The sequence below is a fragment of the Cyanistes caeruleus genome, chromosome 4, assembly GCF_971803275.1.
Source record: "Cyanistes caeruleus chromosome 4, bCyaCae1.hap1.1, whole genome shotgun sequence".
Lineage (NCBI taxonomy): Eukaryota > Metazoa > Chordata > Aves > Passeriformes > Paridae > Cyanistes > Cyanistes caeruleus.
In genome coordinates, this window is record NC_141704.1 from 39,504,515 (window position 1) to 39,523,027 (window position 18,513).

The following is an 18,513-nucleotide window of genomic DNA, read 5'->3' on the forward strand; positions in this document are numbered from 1 at the left end:
AATATTATGGCTGGGAATGCTATCAAAATTAATTCTACTCTGGTGTCAATGACAATTTATTGTTGGGAGCTTTTTCAGTCTTAATGAAAGAAGAACAGTAAAATGTTAAAGAACAACAGTGATCTTCAAGAGCTAAACAAGCACTTTCTGAAAAACTTAGGGATGTCATTGCTAGTTTTCCTCAAAACTGTGGTAGTTACAGAAGACATAATGATCTGCTTTATTCAAAAGGGAATCCCTTTGTTCTGAATTCAGTAGTGCACCACAGTAAGTGTATGATGATAAGGTCTGTAATGATAGTATATTAATAAAGGCTCAAAGGAATAAATAAATGCTTTCACATTGGAGTGGGAAACATTTTTCTTCTGATTTATGAACCCTAGTGAAAAGCCTGGTCCCCTGGCGCTGAGTAAAGGTCCCCAAGGGTTTTTTTACCTCTCATTGTATTATTGATGTAATCAGTCCTGACCTTGATATTTGACACTTCAAAAAAATTACAGAAAGGTCTTACATAGACACTAATTTCAGTTTGATACCTCACTGTTACTCTGTAGATCTTAAAAGTTACATTAGGTGTTCATGTTTCAATTACAGGAAAAAAAGGAATTCCTTGATCCAAACTGCTTGGCAAAGGTGTGTAGTGAATAAATACGCACAGTAAAAAAGAAAACATTACATGAGGATGCATAGAAATTTATTTTGTTTAAGGTCAAGGAAAACAGCATATATTGAATATACATTAAGTCATTGCATATATTCACTGAATAATACTTGGAACCTGAGCAGCATTTGAAGGCTTTACATTCCTTTTTTTTTTTAAAAAACTGTCTTATTTTCAGTGGTAATTTGGGATATGACTTTCCTCTGTCCTCAGCTTTTTTATTTACAGCAGCACATTTTTAGAGTATTATTTACTCTTATAATAGTTACACATATGTTTTAAAAATGTCGTGAATAAAACCAGATGTGTAAAACATTTGCCAAATTTGCAGGCCCATGAGTAAAGTACAACTCTGAAAAGAAATTTAATCTATTTAATTATCGTGGAAGCTGCATCTGACTCTTGTTTAAGTAATTTTTAAGCATAAGTAAGAGTTATTTATAATACCAGAAATTACCTTTTCTCCTTTATTATTACTTAAAGTGAAATTTCTTATCATATTTCTGGTGGGCTACAGGCAATACTGTATCTTTTATCTTTCTCAAATCCTGATTGTGTGGGAAGCCAATAGAACAGTCAACCTTTTAACACAGAATCTTGGACAAGATATTTGATTATCTTGTTCTGTATTTTCTGGCAAAATATATTCCTAGTGAAATACAGGAGATTTAAATCCATTTCAGATATCCACCTCACTGCTGACCTTCAATATACATTTTTGTCAGGTTTACGTGACAAGATTAGTCTCACTTATATTCTACTAGAAATTATTTTTGCATAAGAAAACTCTGAAGGCTGACACAAATGGGATGAATTCCTACTATTTTTCAAACTATTCTTCCAGTAGAAATCACATTGTCCAAGACAAATCCATGCCTAACTGTTTAAGTTCCCACACATACAAAATAGATCTATGGATATCCTTGCCTTTCCTGCATCCTCCAAAATTTGAAAGTACCTCAGAACTTGGAAAACCCATGATAACTCAGCATTAGAGATAACAGAATGGGTTTTCCAATTTAGGTTCAGTTGTTCCTATATTTTATCTTGAATGCTGTTTAAGTCATGGCAACATTAATTAACTAAAAAGTGGATTTTAAGATTTGTTCTTGCAGAAGAAAGTGAAAAAGTGAAGAGGATATCAGCTTCTAAAGAAGTGGAAATCTTTCACAGACTAAGTATTTATGTAATAACAGTAGTAAATAAGACTATGTAAGGAAGACTATGTAAACAAATGTATGAGAAAAGAGCAGAAATATAAATATTTCACAGAAAAATGTCATTCACAGAAATACAAAAGGTCAACTTACATTTAAAAACAGATGGGTTCAGAAAAGGAGAATGAATTTGAATATGGAACCACTTGTCAAGTGCTAGCCATAGTTATTGACTCTTTTCAATTATTTTTTTCCTGTGGATGCCTATATTAAAAGCCTATTTTAGGTGCCCATTACCAAAAAAACTTGAAAATACTGATGATACTAACTCTAAATTGAGGTTAGATGTATCTATATTTGATTGCTAAAAGAAGGAAATAGTGAAAATTGATTGTTTTATAAAATACATGAGTAGCAAAAGTACACAATGTCATTTTATTTTCATAATTTCTACAAGAATACATTTCATGGGGAACACAAAATAATCATTGCAGCACATAAAGAGATCATGGTAGAGTGGGAGTTGTAGCTGTACAATGATATCAGAAAAAAGAAAATGTGCAGATTCACTTGCTATCTTTCCTAAAGAGATTAAGAAGTCATCTTGCTCAAAATAGTACACAGCTGGCTTTCATTCTCGCTTTCTTAAAAACTGAGCTAAATGTCATCTGGTGTTTTTCCTGGGCTTTGAAGTTTAATTAAAATTCACAAATACAACATATCTAATCCAAACTGGAAACCCAGATCATGCTAGAAAACATTCTATAATTTTAAAATATTTTTGACCATCTCTTATTGGAAGCCACTTGAGACCCCATCTGAAAAATGATACAGACTTCTGTGCATCTACATCTCCACAAAATATCCTATGTTCAAAGAGAATGGTTTAAGCAAGTTGAGAGGTATTTTATGGGACAGACCACCAGAGGGAAGTACTGAACACTCTTAAGAGACACAGCATTTGAGCAAGTTTTCATTTTTGAATGAAATGCCATATGGCTGGGGGGTTGGATTTGCATCTCTGAGGAAGCTGTGACAAGCAGCAACATTTATTTTTTGCCTTAATCTTTCTATGGCTTCAATTCTTGCAGCAGACTTTTCTCCTGAAGAAGAAGTTTAGATTTTCAATCCCAAGAAGGAGATTAAATGTTGCTTGTTAACACCTCTGCTGCTGTTCGCATTTGCCTGGACTCTGTGCAACATATTTCTAGATCAGCAATAATCAACCTCTTGGTCTTGATAGACTAATATTTTAAGAAAATCAATATTTTACACAAGCCTTCCACAAAATAATTTTTGATTTATAGCCAAAAGAATAAAGCAATTGTTCTGATAGGTGAGTCAGAAAGATTCAGCAATGACATGAATTCAAGCATAATGCAGTATAGAGAGGTCTATGTGTGTGTCAGAGAAGGGGAAGAGCATCTTTGGATATAGACTTGCCAAGCTGGTGAAGAGAGCTTTAAACTAAAGTGGCTGAGGGAAGGGAACCTTAATCCATCTCACCCCTACCAGTTTGATGCCAGTGTCAGCAAGAGACACCCAGAACCTGTAGAGGGATTGCAGGTCATCAGGAGAGCACCTAAAGAGAAGCACAAATAAATTTCTGCCAAATTCAGTCACCAAATTGACTTCATAAGTCTTCAATTTAAATGCCCCCATCAAACACATATGAAATGTGCAATAATCAAGAAGAGTTAGAGCCATACACAAACTATCAGGACTACAATCTTATTATCACAGAGTTGTGGTGGGACTGGAGAGAGTGCCATGCAATAAAAAAAACCCTGTAAGGAAAAGGGGTGCAAGAAAGCAGGTTCATATTCAAGGATCACCTCCTCCAATCTCAGGAGGTCAGATTGGATGGGCATTTGAGCAACCTGGTCTAGTGAAATGTGTCCCTACCCATGGCAGGGGAGGGTTGTGACAAAATGATCATGAAGGGCTCATCCAACCAAAACTGCTCCATGCCTCTATGATGCTATACATCCAAAAGTTGGGAAAAAACACCTTTGTACCCCCTGCAATTTAAAAATGAGCTTGGACTGATAATGCAACTTAATCAAGAAACCTTTGAAGGGCACAACAACTTTATTGATCCTAAAAACTTAAAGGAAACACTCTTTAGTCTCATATGACAGCAGATGGCACTCTAAAACTGTTGGCATGTACATGTATGACGGCATATGTGTCTACATGCATAATAAAAAACATGTTTCTTTCCAAATAATAAAGCCTTAGAAAAGTCTAGGATCTAAGACTATGATGCTATTTTTTCTCCAAAAAATAATTGAAGCACAAAATCTCTCCATGAAAGGTTTTAGAAACATTGTCACGTTGAAAAATCTCCAACAGAAGGGGAACAAAATCTATTTCTAATATTTTACTTTGTTTTTACTGTCTTTCCATGTCATCTTCCTTGGAAATAAGAGTATATGTATTTATAGACAAAAAAAAAAATTATACATACATGTGGGTTTGTTTTTTTTTTCCCCATGGAATACCTGCTCAGTATTTACCATGGATTCCAAAAATTATTTAACTTGTTAAGACTGTATTAAGAAATGGAAAGAGAGGAAATATGGAATCCATTGCAGTCTTCTTCACATATGCAAGAAATATGATAGTAGCATTGTATGAATCCTGTCACCTCATTTTGAAGTTTTGTCAAGTTTTATTTTCTCTTATATAGAAGGAGAAAGAAAAATAATTAGTAGATTTAATAAATTATTAAAGCTGGAGAAATCTGAGAGAAGAACAATAATTATTCAAGCAAGAAGCAACAGTGGCAGTAAGAGAACAATACCACTTGAGAATAGACTGCAACTGGATGCCAAATTACAGTACTATTTTTGACCATAGTGGGTGGTTTTGCTTGAATGAGGACTATAGTGTTAAAGCCAAATATACATGCAATACTTATGTTGAACAACCAAAACTCTTGAGAGTTTGGAGTACAGTCTGTAACTGGAGGATCAGACCTAATTTCCTTTGTAATATAAACAGTCCTGTGTAGTAGTTTAGATCCTGGAAGAAAACTGGCCAGTTCTTCTAGTAGCTATGCTAATGCCAAAAAATAAAGTAACCTCAGTGGCGACAAGGAGAAAAGTTGTTTTGATTATTCTGTGCTTTCAGGAATCTTTGACTAACCAAAGAGGTTCTAGCAGCCTGTCTTGAAGTACTGAAGACCGAATTCACCAAGATAATTTTTCAACAGTCCCCCGAAATGACTCTATATGCATCAGTTTAGTTGCTCTCTAATCCCAGAGGCACCCACTTGATAGATTTGTAGCTCTTCCTCAGTATTGACTTACATGAAGAGCTTGATGCTTAAGGTATGGCTGGGCCTGGTACTTCTCCCTCTGTGGTTCCAGAAGGAAATGGCTTGGTCTGCTCTCTCCTAGCACTTTTAGGCACACACCAATAAGGACAGCAAAAAGATAAGTTTAATTTTTGCTGTTGTCTCATCTTTTATTGCTGTGTAATTAATTACCAGGATATCAAAACAAAATGAAGAGCTTGGTTTTTGGAGGACAAAAGCACGCTAAGAAAATATTTTCATGCTCCACTCCTATAAGAGTGTCTGGGTTTATCTGGAAAGACATTTAGAGAGAAATAGAAAAGCTCTGGAGGATGTTATGATGAAACCAAGCTGTAGAGTAATAACAGAATGAGACCAATAGGATTGGAACATTAGGGAAAAAAAAAAATGCAGAAAAATTTGTCTTTGGTACATAGCTTAATGGCTAAGACACTGCCAATAAGATAACCAAATCCTAATCTTCTCCAAATAGTCTTTACACAGTGATTGTTCCTTAAATCTTTATAAAGCTTCTGATCAGGACAAGAAATCTATAAACTGCCTCTATGGTAAAACACAGAAAAAGCATTCTTGCTTTTGTTGTACAGCAGTAAATCTTACATTCTTTTTCACAGTCAGAGTGCTTCAACAGGAAGAGCTGAAAATGTTCCCTCTTTCTCCCATAGTGCATTGAAGTGCCTATAATGGTTGAGAAACACTAGAAAATGCAGGTATGTCTCCTGTTGGGTAGATAAGAGCATGAAATAGTTTTTTTCCCGCTTCTAGATGAGAGCTCAGGTTGTATTCCCAGGAGAAGTTTTTTATCTAGCTGTCAACTAAGAAAAGTCAGCTTTATAATTTTTTTCAGGAGTCTGTTGAGTGCTGATGCACTGTATGGTGGCCTGTGAAATAGCCACTGAGCTACCCAGGGACACAGGAGGTGGAACATGTCAGGGCAGTCAGGGACATGCCCCTTCTCTCTGGTAGCATCTGAGCTAGGCAGGACTTGATTTCAATTTTGGATGTAGGCACCAAGCATCATGTTTTACTGGAGTGCACTCTTTTAGGTTTTCCACAACATGTGAGGCCTTGGATGCAGAATGCTGGGGACTGAGGGTCTGGTCCAAATCTCTGGTGGTTAAAAGTCATTGACAGCAATGAGTTTTTGATACAGCTCAAGCCACAATGCTTTTCTAGAATACATTCTACAGAACAGGAAGCATTTGGAAATTGGCTGAAGACACCAGAATGGTGAAAATCATGCTTGTGTTCCTCTCCTGCAATTATTCCCAAGTCCTATTTTCATTCTGCATGCTGCTTATTTTCAGCAATTCCCCCTAGTGTGCGATTCATCTGGCTTGGCAGCTGCTCTGTGTGCAGTACATTTCAAGAAGGAAGGGGACAGAAGCACAGGCACGTTTCCAAGAAAACAGATAAACTGCTTTGGTGTCACTGACGTGGAAAGTGGGTTAGTCACACTCTCAAAGACTGGTATTCCTGATTGGTTTTGCTTGTCCAGAGCAACACATGGCTGTGCTAGCCCACCACTTGGAGTATAATTCAGTGGGTCTTCCCCTTCCCTGAGAGTCCAGCAATGAACTTAGATTTTGGAGTTTACTATTTAAATGATGCAAAGTATTCAACTGTTTTAAGGCAGCATGTAAAGCTGATTTAGGGATTACTGTTATGTCGTTTCTCTTTTTTTAGATACACTAAGTATTTATCTATACATTTAAACCTTTATCCAGACAGAGAATAGGTAGCCAGATTAGATGATAGAGAACTAACAGTTTTCACTCTTCCAAGTACAAAAAGAAAAAAGCATTATTCAGCTGACAGGTTTAAGGATTTAGCTTGTGGTATGGAAAGGCTAACCAGAAACTAATTATTTTTAGGATTCAGATTTGATTACAAAAATGAACAATATAATCAAAACAAAAGATGGCAAATTTATAAAATGATGATATGAAATGTGTATAGCTGTGGGTTGCAAAGAAAAGGAGGAACATGAATATTTGGTCAACCTGGAAATAAAGGGAAGCATTTTCTTTTTGCTTGTTAATATTCAGACATGTGTTTAACATTTATGTGACAAAAACTAGTAATTTCTTTGTCCAGAGAAACAAAAGAAAAGTGAAAAATCACAGAGTAATAAATTTTGCTAAGGTTTACAGCAATATATCACATGCTTACTAAACTTAGGTGCGTATAATGATTCTATTCAATTTCTCATTCTCTCTTCCTCCCACTACTGATTGAATTGATTGGTACAAGCTTAAACTGAGAAACTAATGACTCAAGGAATCACAGTACTAGGTCTTGAAGATGTTTCATTTGTGCTATTTTTATATTGTTGCCACTGCATCAATTTCAGTGAAGATACTTCTGATTTACACCAGTGCAACAAAGCTGATATTTCAGTCCAGGAATCTTCCCATGCAGAAGATGCATATTCCATTTTCAAATAAATATTAAATACTCCTGGTTGAAGGAATGTTGTTGTCATGATGAAAAAACAAGTCCTGCTTGAGAATGCAAGTTTGTCTAGTAAATTTGAGGAAGATCAGCGGACACAAGAAAAGGAAACACCTAAGCAACTCTAAAGCAATTGGGAGGAAATTCATTTGTGAATCTACTTTTTTTCTTTCTCTAAGAGGTGGTTCACCCAGAATGCGCACACATTCAGCTGTACTGGAAGCTATGACAGGTAGGTCACTGACTGTGGGATATGAGTTATTACATGATGAAAAATTAATGGGTGACATAGCCACTTTGAGCTATGCACAATTATACAACTGCTTGAAATCAGTGGATATGCTGAATAAATGTAAAAGGCTCAGTAGATTTATGCATGCAGTCCTAGACAAATGCTTTCAGCTCTCAAAGCCAAATTCCTGAAGACCCTGTGCTATCTAACCACAGAATGAATGTCACAGAGTATGCCACATGATAAACCCAGGGAGCGCCGCAGGATTGCGCGAATGATCCATGGGACACAAACTCAGGCCTTTGGTGAGAACATCCCTTCATCCACCACTGCAGTCGAAGCCCCAGGCCCTCCCAGCTTGCCTGTTCCCCCAGGCAGTGCTGCACGGTGCTGCTCTGGGTGTTGGCTGACAGGTCCAGGCTGTCCCAGCCACCCCTCTGCCAGCCCGCAGCCTCAGAGGGGTGAGCCCACCCGGGCGTATCTCAGTAGCAGAAGCACACCTGTGCAGGTAGAAAAGAGCATACCCTACACCAAAATTTTAGAAATATGACTCTTAACTACAGTCTCTGGGTTGTTTTTTTATTATTTCCGTCACAAGAACAGAATATTGCCACTCAGACACATCCTACCATATCAAGAGTCTTCACTTGTCTTGAAAAGATTGTTCACCTGATAGAGCCATCTACCTGAGCAATCTCTTTACCTAGAAATTTGATAGAAACTTGCCACCCTTCAAGTGTATTCATCCAGCAATGCTCAGGGATTTAAGAGTGCATCCCTGGCCTCTTCAAAGAGCAGTAGTTGTATCAAGTAAGAAGAAAATCACCTGTGAATCTATTTGGGGACAGCCTGATAACAAGTGGAAGGAGGAAAGGTCGGTGAATCCCTTAACTGGGATGTAGAACATGTTTGAACCTCCAGTTACCTAAGGAGAGGCAACTAAAATAGTGCATTCCTGAAATTGCAAGGATCCACCTGACCCTGGATTTCATATTACAATTTTCCTTCTTATTTTGGCCCTGAAAAAATATTTTTCTCAGAATGGCCTCAAGCATTGCACATGTACCTTGAGCACAGAGGTTGTGCTAGATGTGCTACTCCTCATCTATGAGGCTAACAGGTGCCATGGTCAAGGGACCACAGCAGTTCAGATAAGAATGACAGCTAATCAACAATTTCCTCTATAAGGTACTCAAAAAGCAAAGCCTTAAACCTGCATGACGTATTCTTATCCTGACAAGTCTATGACAGAGGATCAAGAAATAGAAATCACAATAAGCCTACAGAGGTTCCTGTATAGGGATACATTAGCCACAGACAGGGTGAATGGTCCCAGCTGAAAAAGTAGGCATGTGTATGTGACAGAACAACTTGAGAAAAAAACACTAAGACATTCTTATCACTAGGCTTTTAGGAATCAACATTGTCCCAAAAGTCTTGTTGTATGTGATGTGTGCAACATTAAAAATTTATCTGTGTGAAGGGAAGGGCTGGAAATGAAAAGATTAGCCAAAAGACCATCCCAGAAATCTTCTGGGGTCAGCCTGAAAGTGCATTTGTGATGCATTTCACATTGGCTGTAGGTACTCCTTGTTGATCAGCTCGACTCAATAGTGACATAGCACTATGAGTGCAGAGGCCCAAATTAATCCATTGTTTGGCAAAGAAGGTCTGAGAAAAGATTAGGGGCAACAAATGTAAAACAGGGGAGAAGATGAGAGGGAGTTAAAAAGTCTGATTTGATTAATACTTATCTTAAAGTGTTTATTTATGCACTAATAAACATGTAAGAAAACAGAGTACCTAATGAATGAGAACCAACTAAGTCATGACCTCTGCCCTTTAATATGATACTTGAATGAAAGCTGTAAACTTGTGCAAAGCCTTATTAAAGCACAATTAAAGAGATGTTGGAGAGACAGAACTGCTAGGATTAGTGGATTATAGATGTAGTTATGCTCTATACTGACCTTAAATTACAGTCATGTATATAGTCATACTGATCTCTCTATGGAAGTGAAAAAATGGTGCTATCTGTGACCACAATCATAGTTTTGCCAGCTACTGGTTTCTTAAAAATACTTCCTCTGCATATGATGAAGAGGAAAATGTTGTTAAGATTTCTATGGTAAACAAGAGACACTAACTGCAAAAATCATTAGCTAAAGGTCATAACTGCAGTCCCTTTAAATGCCTGATTTTGATATATTTTGGAATGCTCCTTACCTTCTAGAAGAACCTGTGGCTATGTAGTTTCAACAATCAGACATTTTATGCCTACCCCTGTACTTATTTACATTTCAAATTATAGCAACTTTCCATTCAAAACACCAGTTTCTCTGTAACTATTCAACTATGTGTCCAACAACAGAAGCTATGCAAGGAAACACAGAAGATTTTAAAGTCTCCACATTTTTTTTTCCTCAATCATGGCCATAATCCTAATCCTGAGGACAAAAAAATGTAAAACATGAATAGGAAAATAAAGAGAAAACAACACAATTTATCTTGTGTAATGGAGATGCTAGACCTGCATTAACAGAGTTAGGAGTGGGTTTGATTTGTTTCTAAGTGAACACTACTTCTTGTGCTCCTTAAGGAAAAGCAAATCCCCCCTTGTAGCTAAAGAAGCAAAGAACTTTCTTAAGATAATGGTTGTTTTTAACAGTACCTGATTTTTTGTTATGGATGCTGAATGCAAAAAAGCAGGCAGGGAGCACAGAGCCTGTGTGAAACTAAGTCAGACAAGCTTCTCACTCTGGCCTGGGAAAGCATAAAAAAGAATCCTAACAGTCCTTGGAGAAAGACAACAATCCTTGCTGGTGTTTAGGATCCTTGTTTACTTGCAAGAAACAGTCACGGGGTGGTGTTCCACCTAACCAATGATGGTGATGTGCTGGTTTTTAACCAGAGAGAGTTTTACCTCTCAGACCTTCTTGAACCTGTCTATAAATTAATATTTGGAATAATAAGGCTTGCTTTCTTGGGCAACACAGCTAAGACAGTTTGTGTCGTATCTCACCATTCCTAATATAGTGTGACAGTTTGTGGCTCTGCTAAAATTTTCAACAAATTTTTGCCTTAGAGGCTTTGTTAAGCTAGGGAAAAAAGTTAATGCACACTACCAGAACATTTGTTTGAAGATTATTTTCAAATGGCTATTTGAACTTGCCACATATTTATAATTAAAGAGCACACAACCCAATTTTTTTTTCTTCTAACAGGTAATCTTTGTTTCTTTGTACTAAAGTCGCTGTGAAAGAGTTTTTGCTTCTCTCTGTAAAGGCTTTTATTCTCTGCTATTGTTAAACCATAACAATATCAGTAATGCCATGCCAGAAAGATTCATTAACAAACTTTTCAGTGAAATTCACAACTTTGCTGATTAAAGCCAAAAGAGAGACAACAAAGGAAATCAATAGAAACATTCACACATCCATTCACACATCCTTTTTTCCCCAAGTATGTATATATGTATGTGGGTGCTAAAAGGAAATATTCAAAATTGTTTTCATCAGTGCAAAGGAAAGTCACACATGTCTGTCTGTCTGTCAAAGATGAACTATTTTTGGAAACTCTGGGAAAAGAAATATGCAGAGACAAATATGAATTTTTTGTTGTAGAAAAGCCAAGCGCTTCCCCCACCTTCCCCTAAATCTGTTGATATGTAACAAGAGAATTAGTTCTATTGTTCCCCATATAATTTTTCAGATTTCTTCTATGTACTATAAAGAAAGCAAAAAATCTCAGACTCCTTCCTTTCAGTCCATTTGTAGACTGCCTTTAAAAATGTTTATTAAAGTTATTACACTCTAGCATTACAGTATTTTATCACAGTGTTTTTCTTTCTTAATAATTTCAAATATAACGGAATTGATCTTTTTCACTTATCCTTTCTTTCAGACATATGGTGTGGATGCTGTTTTACTAGTGTATGTGAAATGCTAACCTGATTTTCACAACTATAGGCTACGTTGCATTTCTCAGGTACTGAAAGCAGAAACACACAACTTGAGGTTTATTACCCATGTGGATTTACATGAGAGACAAATCTTTCCTGGGTCACAAATATAGACATAAAGAGACCCATCTTGAGTCAGCACACCTGGTTTACCTCACCTGATCTGAAAGATTGGCACTGGTCAGAGAATTTTAGAATTGGTTTGCAATATGTATTAAAACAAAACAGTAAGAGCAGATGACACTCACCTAAGGAGTCCAAAGAAGCTCAGACATAAAATTGCTGAATTACATGTGTTATAATTGCTTTCTCACTCTTATGGCATCTAATGTCAAAGGTAAAGGAACAACAATAACATGATTTAAAAAATAAAATAAAAAAATTAGTAAGACTTCAAATAAATAGAATCACAAGCTAAGGAACATGACTTTCAGTCCAAATCTATTAGGGGAAATTATATTAATAAACAAAAAATATACATAATACGATAGAGGAGATTTAACCCCTGAAGAGCAAATTTATGCCTCCCAGATTTGAAAGGTGTGAGTTCTTCCAAAGAGTCTGTAGTCATATGTAAAGGTTACCCAAATAACCCATCCTGGATTTTCAGAAACTGTTACAATGTTTTTCAGAGAAGTTTAACTCTCACGTGGAAAAGTAGTAAATTGTCTTGTGGATCAGTGCTTGGTGGAAAAGTAGCAAATTACAGTTTTTTCTGTAATTTCTTATTTTCCAAAAAGAAAAAGAGAGAGGATTTTTAGGGGAGTCCCACATGGAACTGTCTTAGGGACCAAGCATATTTTTAAGCAGTCTGCAAAAGAGATTGAAATATTACACAAAAAATATGCAAATCATACAAAAATAGCCTCAGTGAACAAAATTAAAATTTATTATAGTGTTCTGGAAAAAAAAAAAAAAAACCTCAAACATTTTGTACTGTTGAGCAGCAGATTAATAAAATGGAAAATAAAATTCATTGTCAGTTGAAAAAACACCCCCAACTATACATACAAATGATGAACTGAATGAATTTCTACTACTGAAGGAAGATATCTGTATGTCACAGGTTTTAAAATTTTCATAGCAAAGTTTAATCAAAAGGAAAATTGAATGCCAGGAATTTGTAGAACGATAATAGAAAATGAAACAAAAAACTTCTATATGGATGTACAAATTCCTGATGCAAACACCTTTTAGTTTTCATACCTTGTTCTGGTTATTCCATCTCAAAAAAGATACATTAGAATAAGAAAATAAATTATACAAAAGGCAACAGGAAGGGTCAAAGAAATTGGAGAGGCTTCTTTCTACACAAGCAGAGCCTAATCTCACTAGAATTTAGCCAAACCCCCCCCAAAAAACACATAACACAAACATGGCAAAAAAGGTTAACATTGAATAATTCATTGTTGTTTCCCATAACATTGAAATCCTGAGTCATCAAGTTACAAACAAAGAGTGGAAGTATTTTATATTTCGAAATAAAAACATGTATAAGAGAGTTTCACAGATGGGTAATAAATACGGCGATGAACAGGCAGCTTCTGCAAAACTCATGGCACAGTTCATGCCACAAGGAAAATATCCCATTGAATTTTCCTGCCTTATCCTGTTTTCTAAAATAGCCACAGTTTTCATTTTTAAAGAGAAGGGACAGTGGGTTAATTTCTCTGTGCTGGCTCTTCTGAAGCTGTCAGTGCCGTCAGATCACACATAAGAATAGGACGAATCTCCCAGACTTGTTATAAGCATGGTGAAAGAAAGCTGGTTGAGTTTTCCCTTGGAATCCATGCTACATTTAAGGTCCATCCAAACCTGTAAGTTCTTCCCAAAAGGACTTAATGGGAATAAAATCACATATTAGGAGTCAAGAGCAATCTCAGGGCCACAGGTCTCACCTTTATGACTACTGAACTGCTGAAAAGATATACAAATACTAACGGGACTACCCTGCAGAAAGTTGTCAGCCTTTGTAAAGGGAGTGCCAAAAGCTAACCTAAGATCAAGTCTGCAATTGGCAATTTTATTGGCAATTTCTTTAACTTCAGAAATTCCTTTGGAAAATAACACTATATATAGTTCTTTCTAATCTTATTTTTTAAGTAACCATGTTGAATGCAAGGATTTGTTAAAAAAGACTCTGCTATTGTAAGAAGGTTGTCATTGTCAAGGGATAGGGGTCAGCTCCAGCCGTTAATCCACATTCCAAAACTTTCATTATCAAGAAACAGGAGTTCTGAAGACGGAATTAGGACAGAATTACGTCTATAAAAAACTTTGCTAGGAATTTTGCAGATTTTTTTTTTTTTTTTTTTTGCCACACATAAATATAAAAAGCATGAGGTAGTATCTTTGAAGATCTGGAGAATTTTACCTCACCTCATCTGATAGGTTTTATACCATAGTCAAAAAATCACACAGGGAATCAAAAAAACCACTGTACAACAAGACCAAGATACAAGAGAAGGCAGTGATTTAGGCACGATAACTATAGATATTTAATGGTAAAAAATGCCATCTCTTCATACAGCATCTGGGTACTGACCTAAATGTTATTGGCAATGCTAGGCACTAATGCACCTGCTAATGCACCTGCTCTGCATCTCCACTAGTGAATGACATCAACTGGGAAGGCAGACAGAATGTCTACAGCTGCAGCCTTTAGCAGTCAGTCAGACATGATTCCCACAGCTCCTCCGAGCCCTGGAAACGCTGCAGCAGAAAATTCCACCCATGGCTGCAAAAGCACTACTTGCGTTGGAAAACCAGACAAAAATGCTTTGCAAGTACTTGTTTAAATAAAAAAGAAAAGTCTTATTTTTACTACTTTTAATGATTGCAGACACACTTTCAAATTCAGCTTTGAAGACTTAAATGGGGTTACACTCAGGGCTGACTTGTAGAAATGCTGACCTTCCACATCTATCAGTGGAAGCTGGACACTAGCAAGAACCAGATTTACACTTACCCAGTTTAGAGTCATCATTTCAGTTGCTCTGATAAAATCTGGTTCCAGTTAAGGCAACAACAAGTGTATTTTTGACTCAGTAGGATCAGCATTCTTCAGAGCAGAAGAAAGCTCCTTCATTCCCCTGACAGATTATTTATCAACTGGCACTACTTTTAACTTTTCATTCCCATGTTCATTCACATACATTTACAGGAAAGCACATATATTTCCACACATGATATTTCATGTATGTGTTTGTAGTACTTTTCTAGTCTATGCTGGTGGATACTTCCCTGGGCATCATGGGCAGGATTTTTCACACCTAACTCTGGCTACCTCAGAGTAGTTGTCTATTCTAACCATTTAAGAAAAAGCTTCCAGAATAAAACTTGTAATAGTTATATTTAAAGTTGACATACCAGCTCTCTAAAAGCTTCTTTAAATGTCATTTAGTACAACTGACCATTATCTCTGAGTCACCACAGTAGACCTCGAAAAGTACTTAAAAATAAATTACATACTGCACATTTTTTTATAACTAAAATAACCTGCAAGGTTGATTTCAGTGCATCAAATCATAGCAGCTTTCTTCAAGGCAAATAAAAAAAATCCAAAGCTTTTTGAAGCTGGAAACAGGTATTAGAACTTAAATGGCCAAAAATCTATTGGAAAGGCTCCTTTGAAAGTGTTTGGAAACCTCCTAAAAGCATATCATAAAAGGCTTACAGAAAGTCTCCTAGAATGTGGGTACCATTGATTATTGCTATAGTAGCAATTTGTCCTTTTTTTTTTAAGACAAAGACAAAATTTTGCAATTTTTTCAGTACATTTTTGGTTCCAATGTTAAATAATATTAGGTTTTGCTATCTCAAATTAAACACTGGTTTCACACTGCATATAAACAGAATTAAGAATGTAATTTATTGGTAGAAAAGATGTGAACAAGTAAGAGCACACAAACACTGCAATTATGAAAAAGTCAAAATATCCTATTTGCTTTCCATTCTATTTGTTAATATCAATCACCAAAATCATTCATGGCTGGGACAAATAATAATTGAAAAATCCAGGAATTTCAGATTTCCAGTAAAGCAAGACTAAAAGATTGAAAGACATCAGGTACTAAAAATTCTGTGAAATATTTGGGATGCAATACAGTGGAAAACTGAAATGGTAAGGAAATGAAACAATACATTTGTCTGTATTTCTTTTCTAGTTAAGGCAAACAAATTCTATGTCTTGGAGACAACAGACAATAACGTAAATTTTCATTAAAATGCAAATTTAAGCAAAAAGAATACTTTGCTAATCTCTGATGGTCAAGCCTAGCTCTAGCAAAGTTCTTCCTATTGGAAGTTTCAATGCCTTCCAAGACAAAAGTGAACAATTTGTTTTGGGAAGAAAATAGTCTTCCACATGGATTAACTAAAAGAAATATGGATAAAACCCAGATCCATTAAATACAATCAGACATCTCTCTTCACAAGTTGCACCTTCAGTTCCCACCCAATGCACAGGGTGCCCATAGGTTTAGTCAGAGCAGAATTCAGTGCCAGGCTTCCCCAGATGATTAAGCCCCCGACTGTGGGCATCAACAGAAACATCACAGTCATTACACAGCTGACCACCTAGGAAGCTAAACATGGCCCATCCTTCTCCATCAGGGGCTGTTCCCAAGCACATCTACAGTTGTAGGCTCTGCTCAAGAAGGAGTATTATAAGTTTTCTTCATTCCACCTGCCTTAAAAGCAGAAAAATCTGCTCAATAGCCTGTGGGTTTAGCTGTAGTGGAAAGATTTGTGAACCAGTCCTAGACTATGGATAGAGCCTGGTTCTTTATTCCTAGAGGGACTATTAAAGTGAAATGCATAAGCAATCCTGAAACCAAGAATGAGAGGCTTCTGTCTATGAAAGACCTTGTCACACAGCATGTACATTTCTATGGCTTGGTGTTTGACCTTTCCCACAGAGAGCTAGGCACTCTTTTCAGGGCAGGAGTAGAGGTAAGAACAGGGATAAGGCACAGTGCCCCCTGTTATCTCTGTGCTAGGCAGCAGTCCTGAGCACAACTATTTCATGGGTCTAGAAGCAGCCACCATGCAGTATTTGTCACTAGCCTACCTGAAGTATCTCTAAATCAAAGGGATCACTGTGAAGAAGAAGTGCAGAGCATCTCTGCATGCCCATAAATCTCAGCTGTACCCACAAGAGCAGAACATGTCTGATACCCCTGGTCACCTAGCTGACAGTGGGAAGCATCAATGCTGCCACTATCACAAGAAGTCTTGAAATACCAGACTTGTTCTGCAAAATCCCTGTGATTGGGATTTACATTAGAAAGAGGACTCTGTTGGAAATTTATGTCTACAGTAGCCCCATTTTTTAAATCTGTATTAATGACTTACATATTTAAAGTCCACCTTGGTCCTACTGAAACACTTCTGTATTTGGCTCTGCTCTCTTGGTGCTGTGTGTGGATGTGTTGGCTCAGCGGCGTTAACAGGAGTAGAAGGCAATAAAAGTTTATTTTTGTTTTAAACAGTGTAAGCCAATCTGTCCTAGAACATGCACAGAGAGTTGTTACATTATTTAACAAGGTGCCTCTTTTACTTGGCCACTTTTTTAATAATAACTATATTATGCTTCTAGATATGCCAACTAACATAAGTTTTCTTTCTTCCAACTAAAGATCACACTGTGAGGACTTTCTTTGCCAGAACATGGGATTATTTATATCTAGTAAGAACTTCTATGAACTAGTTAGTGCTGCCAAGCACTTACTCTTTTGCTGCAGATGGTTATGCTAGGGCAGATTTACTCTTTTTAAAGTTACTTCTATACCTTAAAATATACATTAACAAGAGAATACAAATTAGGAATAAACCACAAGTGTAGTTTCAATGCTGTGGTTGTCCAGTTCAGAAGGAAAATATAAGGGCTTATTCAGACTTGCTTGAATGCTTCCACAACAGAGTTAGAGTGCTCATTTGCTTAAAGGCAAAACCAAGCCCATGAAGATCAGTAACTAAGGGATTGGCATTCTAAACCTGGAAGCTCTAAAACCCATGCTAAATGACTAACAGCCTATTCGGCACCTATTCCTCCAGATACATTGAGAAAATTACATTCCTCTTTCAACCAGCAGAGAGAAACAAAATATTATCATTGACAAATTTGCTCCTGTTGCAAGTGAGAAGCAGCACAGACATCCAACATATGTGCCTTTACACATTTTGTCCAAACTGGCCAATCTGTTTAGTTGGGAAGGGAGCAGACTGGGTTGAAGAACAACTTGGAGTGTGACAGTAGGAGGATACACTACAAGCATTATAGCATTCAAAAGCACTCCTCAAAGGGCAGAGGAAACTTGCATGGCTAAGGAATGCCAGCATCTTCAGCCAACAGCATGTCAGACAAGCATTATACCCAGCTGCTTTCAATTCCCCAGCTCAAATGAGCAAAACCTCATTCATAACAGAGGCAGCCTGCAGCATGGGTCTGGGGTAAAGTGTAACCTCAGATCTCTGCTTCTACATGTAGTGAGAAGCTTTTCACCTACCTCTCTGTTCTTAGGCTGAAGCTCTACTTAGCATCATGGGAGAAAGAGTGATTGCCATTTTTGTCATACCATAGACAATGATAAAAAGGAGGCACACACTGAATGTAAAACAGTGTAAATACTTTGGCATGTGTGTGTGATTCTCCCTTTAAGCTGTTGGCTGGTTTAGTGTTCTGGCTGCTTCTCTAACAGTAAAAAGAGTCTATGGGAAGTGTAG

At 36.9% G+C, this 18,513-nt stretch overlaps 1 long non-coding RNA gene across 5 annotated transcripts in view; it reads right to left on the reverse strand.

Moving 5' to 3' along the window:
• LOC111933506 (uncharacterized) overlaps positions 1-18,513 on the reverse strand; it is a 271,070-nt gene that overhangs the window by 60,593 nt on the left and 191,964 nt on the right. For 4 of the 5 annotated variants that reach the window (XR_015286488.1, XR_015286487.1, XR_015286486.1 and 1 more), the window contains one exon: positions 3,331-3,400. The exons of the other annotated variant lie outside the window; for it this stretch is intronic. This is a non-coding gene — a long non-coding RNA (uncharacterized LOC111933506). The remainder of the gene's footprint in view (positions 1-3,330; positions 3,401-18,513) is intronic. 5 annotated transcript variants of the gene reach the window in all.